We start from the raw sequence: 12,284 nt of genomic DNA, 5'->3' as shown, positions 1-12,284 counted from the left end.
CCACACAATTGGGCCGGGAGACCTCATCTGTTTTTTTTTTTTAATTTTTATTATGATTATTTTTTTAAATCTACAATGGCCTGAGGGCGTAAAGTTTGAAGTGTGAAGTAGCGAGGGATCACTGTATTCAATGGAAGAAGCAGAAAATTCATTGACTGCTCAGCTTTATTTAAAACTGCAGAATGGAAAAAAACAAGTAATAAAATTGACTGCAATGTAAACCGAAGCTTAACAGTCTCAAAAACTCCAAAACTTAATGGCGGATTGCAAGCAACTATCAGATGTATACCCCCTATCGACTGTAAAAGAGTGTACAGCACCCATCTGGCTGTAAAAGAGTGTACAGCATTCATCTGAGGCGCGCTGCTCTCACATTTGGTTTTTATTGGTCAATATCTTGTTCACCTGCCGAATCTTGCTTGTAATCGTGTTTCTGCCTCTAGTGCTCAATTATGGTATAGTTTCACACGGTTGATTGTGTCGGAAGTATGAAAATGAAGCTGTCAATTCACATCAAGAACAAAAGAAAACAAACAAAAGTAACGTGTAACGCTGGCGACAGTTTGAAAAGTAGTGGAGTAAAAAGTACAGATACGTGCTGTAAAATGTAGTGAAGTAAAAGTACAATGTATCACTTCATATTTGTACTAAAGTAAAGTACAGATACACAAAAATGTAATTACAGTCATGTGAAAAAATTCGGACAACCTATGGAAGCCTGTGTTTTCTAACATATTTGGTCATATGGATATTTAATATCAATTTTAACATTTTTGAGGGATTCAAGTAATAGAACGAAACTATTAAAACTGAAAAAAATATAGCTTTCTGTAAAATGTCATTTAAAATAAATGCAATTTCTGTTGAGAAATAAATTACGACACCCCAACATTCAATCCCACTTAAAATGGCTAAAATCACCCACAAGTGTATTACTTCAAGTGCACATGATTAGAACATCATTACCCAGTGTTTTGAAGGAGGCTTGCCTTATTTAAACCTCACATTTAGTTTAGTGTGCCCCTGACTGATGAAGTGAGAGAAAACACCATGGTAAGATCAAAGGAGCTGTCTGAGGCCTTCAGAAAGAAGATTGTAGACGCTTATGAGTCTGGTAAGGGATTTCAAGAGATCTCTAAAGAATATAAAATCAGCCATTTTGCTGTCTGGAAAATAGTCTACACATGGAGGAAATTCAAATAAACTGCCAACATGCTCAGGTATGGCCGTCCAAGCAAGTTCTCCCCAAGAGCAGACGGCAAGATCCTAAAACAAGTCTCAAAAAACCCTTAAATGTCATCACGGGACCTACAACAGGCTCTTGCTATTGTTGATGTGAAAGTGCATGCTTCTACAATCAGCAAGAGACTTCACAAGTTTAACCTTCATGGGAGGTGTGCAAGGAGGAAACCTTTGCTCTCCAAGAAGAACATGAAGGCCAGACTGAAGTTTGCCAGAGTGAATACAGACAAAGACTGGGGTTTCTGGAATAATGTTCTCTGGACAGATGAATCTAAAATTGAATTTTTTGGACACCAGAACAAAGGACATGTTTGGCATAAACCCAAAACAGCATTCCAGGAAAAGAACCTCATACCAATTGTCAAGCATTGAGGTGGTAGTGTCATGGTTTGGGGATGCTTTGCTGCAGCAGGACCTGGCCAGCTCACCATCATAGAATCCACCATGAATTTGATCGTGTTTTAGAGGGTGCTTGAGGAACATGTGAGATCATCTGTGAAAAAGGGCGGCCGTGGCCGACTGTCGAAGTGCTCTTGGGCAAGGCACTGAACCATAATTTGTTCCCAATGGGTTGGCAGCGCCTTGCATGGCAGCAGCACCATTGGTGTGTGTAAATGTGTGTGTGAAAGGGTAAATGTGTGCTAATGTAAAGCACTTTGGGCATGGTCCCCATGTAGTTAAATGCACTATATACAGTGGGGCAAATGAGTATTTAGTCAACCACCAATTGTGCAAGTTCTCCTACTTGAAAAACTTAGAGAGGCCTGTAATTGTAAACATGGGTCAACCTCAACCATGAGAGACAGAATGTGGAAAAAAAACAAAACAGAAAATCACATTGATTGATTTTTTAAAAATCTATTTCCAAAATAGAGTGGAAAATAAGTATTTGGTCACCTACAAACAAGCAAGATTTCTGGCTGTCAAAGAGGTCTAACTTCTTCTAACGAGGTCTAACGAGGCTCCACTCGTTACCTTTATTAATGGCACCTGTTTTAACTCATTATCGGTCTAAAAGACACCTGTCCACAACCTCAGTCAGTCACACTCCAAACTCCACTATGGCCAAGACCAAAGAGCTGTCAAAGGACACCAGAGACAACATTGTAGACCTGCACCAGGCTGGGAAGACTGAATCTGCAATAGGTAAAACGCTCGGTGTAAAGAAATCAACTGTGGGAGCAATTATTAGGAAATGGAAGACCTACAAGACCACTGATAATCTCCCCTGATCTGGGGCTCCATGCAAGATCTCACCCCGTGGCGTCAAAATGATAACAAAAACGGTGAGCAAAAATCCCAGAACCACACGGGGGGACCTAGTGAATGACCTACAGAGAGCTGGGACCACAGTAACAAAGGCGACTCAATGCGCCGCCAGGGACTCAAATCCTGCACTGCCAGACTTGTCTCCCTGCTGAAGTACATGTCCAGGCCCGTCTGCGGTTCACTAGAGAGCATTTGGATGATCCAGAAGGGGACTGGGAGAATGTATTATGGTCAGATGAAACCAAAATAGAACTTTATGGTAGAAACACAGGTTCTCGTGTTTGGAGGAGAAAGAATACTGAATTGCATCCGAAGAACACCATACCAACTGTGAAGCATGGGGGTGGAAACATCATGCTTTGGGGCTGTTTTTCTGCAAAGGGACCAGGACGACTGATCTGTGTAAAGAAAAGAATAAATGGGGCCATGTATCGAGAGATTTTGAGTCAAAATCTCCTTCCGTCAGAAAGGGCATTGAAGATGAGACGTGGCTTGGTCTTACAGCATGACAATGATCCCAAACACACAGCCAGGGCAACAAAGGAGTTGCTTTGTAAGAGGCATTTCAAGGTCCTGGAGTGGCCTAGCCAGTCTCCAGATCTCAACCCCATAGAAAATCTGTGGAGGGAGTTGAAAGTCCGTGTTGCCCAATGACAGCCCCAAAACATCACTGCTCTAGAGGAGATCTGCATGGAGGAATGGGCCAAAATACCAGCAACAGTGTGTGAAAAGCTTGTGAAGAGTTACAGAACACATTTGGCCTCCGTTATTGCCAACCAAGGGTACATGACAAAGTATTGAGAAGAACTTTTTGGTATTGACCAAATACTTATTTTCCACCATGATTTGCAAAAAAATTCTTTACAAATCAAACAATGTGATTTTCTGTTTTTTTTTCCACATTCTGTCTCTCATGGTTGAGGTTTTCCCATGTTGACAATTACAGGCCTCTCTAATATTTCCAAGTGGGAGAACTTGCACCATTAGTGGTTGACTAAATACTTATTTGCCCCACTGTATATTGTTTGTAGGAGGCGCAAAAAAGTATTAACCCCCAACCTATACTACCTTCTAATATTTGATTCAAAAGTAAGGCGTGGTGGTAATAGGGTCACACTGAACAACATCTGCGCCCACCACAAAAGAGTAATTATGAGGAGATATCGACGGCTACAAGTCAGCTGCCTAATTAATTCTGATATTGATCCATCCGGCCACTATGCTTTTTGACAATGACCCTCCCACGTCACTGGCAACACAATGGACTCCAGCCGTGAGATCAGCCACTTCGCATGCATGCACACAAAGCCAAATACACTTGGAATGGACGTACCCCCCAACAATATTCACATCATATTAATATATTTTTTAAGGTTATAGAGGCAATGATAACTGTAACTACATACCATACACCAGACTTTAATATCCAATCAAATGGCAATAGCCATGTGTGTAATTACTGTATGTATTGATTAAAGCTAACTATTGATTTAATAATTTAAAGCCTCATACGTTAATTGTACTCCATGGATTGGTCAGTGACATGCTGTCATTTGCATTCTTTGTTTAACCCTTTATAGGGAGAGTTCCAACTTTTGGTCAGTTAAAAAAAAAAAAAAAGTCATGAAGACCTAGTGTCCACATGTTACATTTTGTGTCATGTAGAGGCCACAAGAAAAACAACTGATATAAAAAGTGTGGCCTGCGTGACCCGAAATGTGATGTCCACATATGTGGATGCCAAGTATTAGTTATAGTTATATTTTTTTTAATTATTAAAAATTACTTGTACATAATTGTTTTAATAATATAATTATACATTGACAAAATGTTGATTTAAAAACAAAATTATTACAATTAAATGGAATAAAAACAGAAATACACTGTGTTTATGGCCCTAAATAACACTCTGAAGTCGATGAATAATAAACAAAACAGCATTAATAACAATCACATTTTGAAAAAAAAAAAAGTTAGTTAAAAAAAAATCAAATGGATAAATATTTTTAAATAAAGATTATAGTTGCAGTTTTATCTTTTTCATTTAAAGCAGAAATTTGAAGTAAGGTTGGCCAGCCATGTTTTTGAATAATACCAATGGCCAAACAATTATAAGCATATTTTCATTATTTTTTTTTAACGCAACCCTTCCAGATTCTTTGTTTAACCCATAGCAAAGCCATTGACAACGAAAATGCTTTTCTTCGGCAATCTTCGGAAATCTTCGGGAATTACGTCACACTGAGAAGCGTGAGGGAAGTCCGCCATAGAACAGTATTGTTGGTTGCATTGCTTCTCGGTAAGATGCCACGGCGGTGTGTGGCGATGTTTTGTTCTCACTCAAACAAAAAGTTGTATGAGTGGCCAAAGGATAGCAAGGCACGTAAATGGACATCTTTCGTTCGCACGAAGCGAATGAATTTCACGCCATCATCGAGTAGTGTTCTGTTCTCTGCTACAAACACTTCGAAGATGCCTGCTTCCTTAACCGGTCTGCTTATGATCAAGGATTTGCCAAAAAGTAAGTGTGATTTTTGGATAGATGACTGATGACTTTGTCAAAGCAGAGCTGCCAACTGTTGTGGAATGAACAGTAAAAGCTAGCGACGTTAGCCAAAAGCTAACTCGTGGCAATCCCCGATCATAGTTGTTGTTGCGTTCGCTAGGTTAAGCGTGTTTAAATTGTGCTTCATCTACGGTCTTGTCCGAAAAGGTTAATCCACTGTCAATCGGGAAAGGGGTGTGGATGTGTGTCTAAGCGGGTCGGCGTCGCGGTAATTCACGGTCACGTTGCCGTAAGAGACACACACAGCCGGTGAGTTTGTGCACATTTATTAGTATTTGTATTATGTATTTCCACCTTCATGCTTCAAGCATTGCATTGCATTTGTAACAAGACACTATGCACGATCCATTTAAGAGACGCTGGGACTGGAGAGCTGTGAGTAGTAGGAGGCGAGAGGAAGATGAGCGAGAAGCAAAACTTCGCGGTCGAATGTGGCGGCAGTCCGCTATTGTTTTGTTTTCTTATTGTTGCCACAATAAAGTGGAGAAAGCCATCAACAACTCATCTCCTTCTTTCCCTCCAACGTTTTTATATTATTATTTTATATGCACGAGAGCTGCCGGAGCTGCCAAAATGAACATGAAGCCTGATTATTATTTTTTTTTTCAATGTCATCAGATAGACAAAAACATAAAATTATGTGCAAATGCCTGCATCATCATGAAAATAAAAACAGCCTATACCTTACCAATCTTGTAATCTCGATGGCTCTTGTCTCCATTCCATGTCAGGTAGTCTAGGCACATTGTTTGCATCCTGATTAGCGTCTGGCAAATACATGTTAGGTCCAACATGAAATTCCAACCTTTTCTTCTTCCTCCAACTCTTCAAAAACTTGGATCTCCTCTCTTGCGCTCAATCTATCGCTTATATCACTGTTTGAATCATTGTTTGAAGGGCTTTGTATGGCGGCCGTATGTATGGAGTGCTGCCAGTGCTGTTCTCGGTGTGACGTATCACTTTCGGGTTCGTCCCGTTTCAGGCTCGAACTTCGGAAACGCGATTATTTTGTCAAATATACAACATATAAATTATTTTTTCATGCTTTATTTGTTGGACAATGTTTAATTACTTTAATTGTGACCCTATTTGGCATGTTATGAAATTACTTCACATTTCTGCTTTAAGCCATTTGAAAAAAAAAAAAAAGAAATTAACATTAATAAAGGGATATTTACTGACGCTCATATTTTCATTCCAAAAAACTAAAAAGTAAGTTCAAAATATATATTTTTCAAATAAATAAAAATATTTACTATTAACTCATTGGCTGCTATTGACAATGATAAACTTCCATTTCATTTAAACAGGGATGACTGACCGTGAATTTTCTTTCAGTGCTATTTACAGTGCTAGACGTCCAATCTATTTTAACTGGGAGGTCTGGAAGCGACTAGGAGGGCTGGAAGTGATCGATTGATTTCAGCCTCTCCCAGTCAAAATGTATTGGACGTCAATGGCAGCCAGAGTTCAATGATTTCCATTACTGTTGCATTTTTTGGCCCCGATACCGATACCTGGCTGTGCAGTATCAGCCAATACTGATACCAGTCTTTATTTATTTTTTTTTTTTAAAGAGCTACATAGTTGGATGTGAAATCATTGCTATCATGGCTTTGTCAGGCTGCTGCTTACCTTTGCGAAACAGGGGAAAAAAAATAATACAAAGTGAAATCCAGTAGAACTTTTTATTGCAAACCTGGTATGGGTGACAAGAGTTGAATAAACCTTTGGCTGTCAAAGGCCAAAAAGGTGCTAAATTTGTGAAATTAAAACATGTATAATACTAGCCCAACAGAAAGAAAGTAAAAATATATTCATAATAATAAACGCTGAAATATTCTGAAAACGCTGACATTTTCTTCTCCTACCCGTAGTTTGTTTTTCCTCCCTATGAAAAAGCTGCCCCAGCATTAGTTAAGAGCAACTATTCACCTGCTCTCATTGGTCTGGAGCAGGTCAGCGATAGCGATAGCTGCTTGGTATGCAAAGTGAATGGGGAGAAAGCAAGGGCGTAGGTTTGGTCTCAACATTGGTAGGGACGCTATTTTTGCTGGGGACGCGACATTAATAAGACCAAACAGATTGGATACATTTCTCTAAAATAGCTGGTTACTACATAAAAATGAAAAAAGTTAAAACTATTTTCATAGGGAGAAAGTCATTTTTCAAAATGCTTCCTTCATTTCAAGGAAATTTAAATTGGTTGTGTTTTTGTGTTGTTGTTGTTTTTTTTTTGGGGGGGGGGGGGGTAAAATGTGCATAGGCTGCAAATGTACTTTTTTAAAAATGATGTAGAAAATAAATACATTTTAATTAATGAATAAATCCACAAGATGCACAGTTGAATTAAAGTTGACAGTAGAAAACATACAGGAAGACACCTCTAGGCAGCTTTCTACTCGAGTTTCACAAGTTAGCAAGTTCACACAGTTTAATGTTATGCTAACTCTGATGCAGGTCGGACTTTCAGTAGCAAAATTAGTGGCACGTTCCCCACCTCCACAACATTGACATATTTTTACATTACTTACAGTGGCTGTTGCTGCTAGCTGAAAAAAAACCTTCTAATATCCCTCCTCTTCAAAGGGGGCGGCATATTGACATGTATTTCTGTTGGGATTGTGTGAAAGTGGGGGTTCTAGTCATCAGCCAATCAAACGTGTGTTTGAGGGGAAAAAAATGGACCGGCACATTCAGCAAGTGAAAAGGGGTGAACATAAGTCTGAACATAATAAAAGTAATTCACTTAATAATGGTAGGGTCAATTCTATCCTAACAACACAAGGGAAGTCATTGTAAAATTCAAATAATGTTGCTTAAAAGTTGGTGGGGACAATTTGAGCATCCTGAAAAGTTGGTAGTGTTATGTCCCTACTGTCCCTACGCAAACCTACGTCCTTGGGCGAAAGTGTCAGGAGAAAAATGGCTGCGTTCAGTGTTACCGATACCGATGCCACCATTTCGGGCCGGATCCCCCCCCCCGCCCGCTGATACTGGTATCGGTGCATCAGTAATTTCCATATAAGGAATTAAATATCAGCTGATATCAAAGCTTCACCATGTGCTCAGAATATGCCAACATTTGCCAAAAATTACTGGTGCATGATAATTATTGGTCTGATAATTATCGGTCCAATAATAGGAATTATGACGTCATCCCGATAAATCCAATTACATTTATAATAGGACCAATAATATGTACTGTTCTGGCTTTACAGTTTCTAGTATGGGAAATCAGTTGACCATTTGCGGGCCATTGCTCCCACCTGCTGGTCAGAATAATTCACTGCATCTATTTTTTGTTACAGTAGTTTGGTTCAATCACTTACACATTGCGGTGTCTAGCGGTAGCATTGACAGTCATGAATGCTTTCTGTTACGTTTCCACGTCGGAAATATATGTAAGTATTTTATGTTTACTATAACATATGGATGTGCAATTTATGTTTACTTCTGTGGTGAAGGGTCATATGTACAGAACTTTGTAAGTTGTGTTATAGAAGCCAGCCAATGCTTTAGTAGCTCAAGCTAGTGTGCTATGCTATACATATAATAGTTGTGTATATAAGTTTATTGTGCAGTTTGTTGTATATTGAGTATTGAATATGTGTATTTTTCTGTTGTACTTTCACACTATTAAGACCAGTGTCTTCCCATAAAAGCAAGGAAAGACCAAGCCTTGTGGTTTATGGAAGTGCATTCATTCTTAGCTGGCTGTCAGGCAGTGCAGAAGTGAACCGCACTGTTTAGTTCACGTCACTATGAAAAATCTGATGAGATCAAAGGCAAATCTATGTTGAATCCACCACTAATTTTTTTTTTTTTTTTTTTTTAAACCTCCAGGTGTTCAAAAACTCAGGTTATACTTTTAAAAAATTATATATTTATTATCCGTTATCGGTATCGGCTTTGAGGAGCAGGGAGTTATCGATATTGATTTTTTAAAAATGGATATCTACACCCCTACCAAAAATGTCTAAAACATGTTCCGCAGTGGTCTTGCTTTCTTCCATTTTTAGTTATTGATTATGTATTGACCAGCAGGAAAAGAAATGCTAATTTCCCAGTGAAATCTGCACACTCACGCTGCCAAATGTTGTGCCGTGTGGAGCTCACTGCCGCACTCTACATGGTAAAGGCCACACTGCTTGGCCAGCCGTGATTGATGGGGTTAAGGTCATTAGCATGTTATGAATATCGCCAGGGCATGGGAAAGCGGCGGAGAGGATGAGCCAGCTTAGCTCTTATTGGTCAGAACTTGGTTCTAGGAGGGGAAAGGACCCAGTGACCTAAGGGAGCATTTGAAGCCCTGATCAACTCTGACCTTTTCCTGAAAGGCGGATGGAGAGGTTAGATTGTTTAATTATTGAACCAGTTGGCCACATTTTGACCACTTGCATTGATGAAGGCAGCCAGTACAAAAGCTTTTTCTTGAATTCAGAGGAAATAGATACAACTTATTATACAGAGACCAGTTCACTTTACATGAGGAAGAAATGAATCATTTTCAAATTTCGTTTTTTTATTTTCATCATTAAAAAGAAATAAAATAGCACAATAGACAAAACTGTACTTGATTGTATGATATTAGCTTTGTCTTGTCGTCAATCTGTGAGTAAAATCCACTTCATTTTTCTTAATCTGCTATAGTTCTTGAGTCAGTGTGAATATAACTAACCATTGGGGTTCTCTTCGAAATCATTCATTCACAGGAAACTTGAAAAGAATAACAGAAATGAAGTTTGTTGACCATAGGCGGAATTTGACTTGTGTGGCGGGGGTGAACCATTGGGGTTCTCTTTGAAATCATTCATTCACAGGAAACTTGAAAGAATAACAGAAATGAAGTTTGTTGACCATAGGCGGAATTTGACTTGTGTGGCGGGGTGGGCAAAAATGTTGATGACCCTGAAACGCAGTGTCAGCAATAAAATCAATTTACAAGATATATGCTCGGATAGTAGCTCAGCCCTTGCTCGTACATACAGGCATCCCAGCTGCGTGTGTGTGCGTATAAGCGAGCACATTTTTCTGTCTTACCTATTGGAGAAGTCGCTTTTGACTGAATATTCCAGCAAGGAACATTTATAATAGTACATTGAGAATGAGCGTTTTTTTTTTTTTTTTGTTTCCCATCATTTTTGAGGGTTAATGTCTTTCGTGGCGCAAACTGAAACCCTACACACCATTTAGATGGTGCTCTCCGGCGTTTCATGGTCCACATCTTCAATCCTTGGTTCTAGCTCAGTAGTTGTTGTCGCTTTTAAAAGCTTACCGTAATTTCCTGACTATAACGTGCACTTTTTTCCCCCCAAATCAACTTGTAAAATCATGGTGCGCATTATAAACGGGTACATGGATGGAGACAAAAATATACATACATATATATATATATATATATATATTAGGGCTGTCAAAATTATCGCGTTAACGGGCGTTAATTAATTTTTTAAATTAATCACGTTAAAATAGTTGACGCAATTAACGCACTAGGCCCGCTCAGACAGATTTAAATGTCAGTACAGTGAAAGGCCAACTTGTTAATTGTGTTTTATGGAGTTTTTCCGCCCTCTGCTGGTGCTTGGGTGTGACTTGCATATGTTATGTGGCGTCATGTCGCCCTCTGCTGGCGATTCAGTGCAGCTAATGATTTGGGTTTCGGCGCGCTTTTCTGACGTGATTATATGTCGACGCGAACTCACACTAATAGACAGTGCTATTCAGACCAGCTAACGTCCGCATCCAGAATTCAGTGGCAGTTCTCATAGCCCATCACACTGTTTGTGTCTAATACATGCATCGCTTGTGAGTTATATTCCTCCTTTGTTTATATTCATAAACATTAGATAGTTATTGATGATGTGTATTTAAATTTGTTCACATATATGGTGAAATGCAGTAACATTGTTAGATGCTTGTGAGCTAATTGGCTAGTACTACTGCTCAAATGGACACGTGTGTGTACATTTTATGTTATTTTGTGATTTATGCAAGTTATTGACACATTGCCTTATTATTTTTAGTTTATCAAAAATACAAGAAACGTGCTCCTGTCAAAAAGAGATGACTTCAGTAAAGCCCATGCAACTTTGCCACACCGTCTGATTTCTTTTTGGAACTTATGTTCGCTATCTGTCAATTTGTGTACTCACACACATTGAGGACAGAATAGGGCTACTAGCTTATTTTTTTGATTGAAAATTTTACAAATTTTATTAAAACGAAAACATTAAGAGGCGTTTTAATATAACATTTCTATAACTTGTACTAATATTCATCTTTTAAGAACTACAAGTCTTTCTATCCATGGATCACTTTAACAGAATGTAAATAATGTTAATGCCATCTTGTTGATTTATTGTTATAATAAACAAATACAGTCCTTATGTACCGTATGTTGAATGTATATATCCATCTTGTCTTATCTTTTATCCATTCCAACAATAATTTACAGAAAAATATGGCATATTTTATAGATGGTTTGAATTGCAATTAATTGCGATTAATTACGATTAATTAATTTTTAAGCTGTAATTAACTCGATTAAAAATTTTAATCGTTTGACAGCCCTAATATATATATATATATATATATATATATATATATATATATATATATATATATATATACATTTTTTTTTCCCCCCCAATAGTGTTATTTATTTCCTGCATAGGGACGGTAGGGACATAACACTACCATCTTTTCAGGATGCTCAAATTGTCCCCACCAACTTTTAAGCAACCTTGTTTGCATTTTGTAATGAGTTCAGTTATATATGTAATTTAGATTGTCTTCCCATATGCTGTAAGGATAGAATTGACCCTACCATTATTAAGCTAATTATTTTCTTTATGTTCAGACTTACATTTATCCCTTTTTACTTGCTGAATGTGCCAATCCACCCCCACCAAAACACACGTTTGATTGGCAGATTACTTGCCCCCGCCGCCCCCTACCCCACAAACACACACAGACACGTACAATCACATACAGATTCATGTTGACAACTGTATATATATATATATATATATATATATATATACAGTGCCTTGCAAAAGTATTCGGCCCCCTTGAACCTTGCAACCTTTCGCCACATTTCAGGCTTCAAACATAAAGATATAAAATTTTAATTTTTTGTCAAGAATTAACAACAAGTGGGACACAATCGTGAAGTGGAACAAAATTTATTGGATAATATAAACTT

This window comes from Corythoichthys intestinalis, chromosome 5, assembly GCF_030265065.1.
Source record: "Corythoichthys intestinalis isolate RoL2023-P3 chromosome 5, ASM3026506v1, whole genome shotgun sequence".
NCBI lineage: Eukaryota > Metazoa > Chordata > Actinopteri > Syngnathiformes > Syngnathidae > Corythoichthys > Corythoichthys intestinalis.
The sequence above is the reverse complement of the archived record's forward strand: the minus strand, read 5'-3'. Positions refer to the sequence as shown.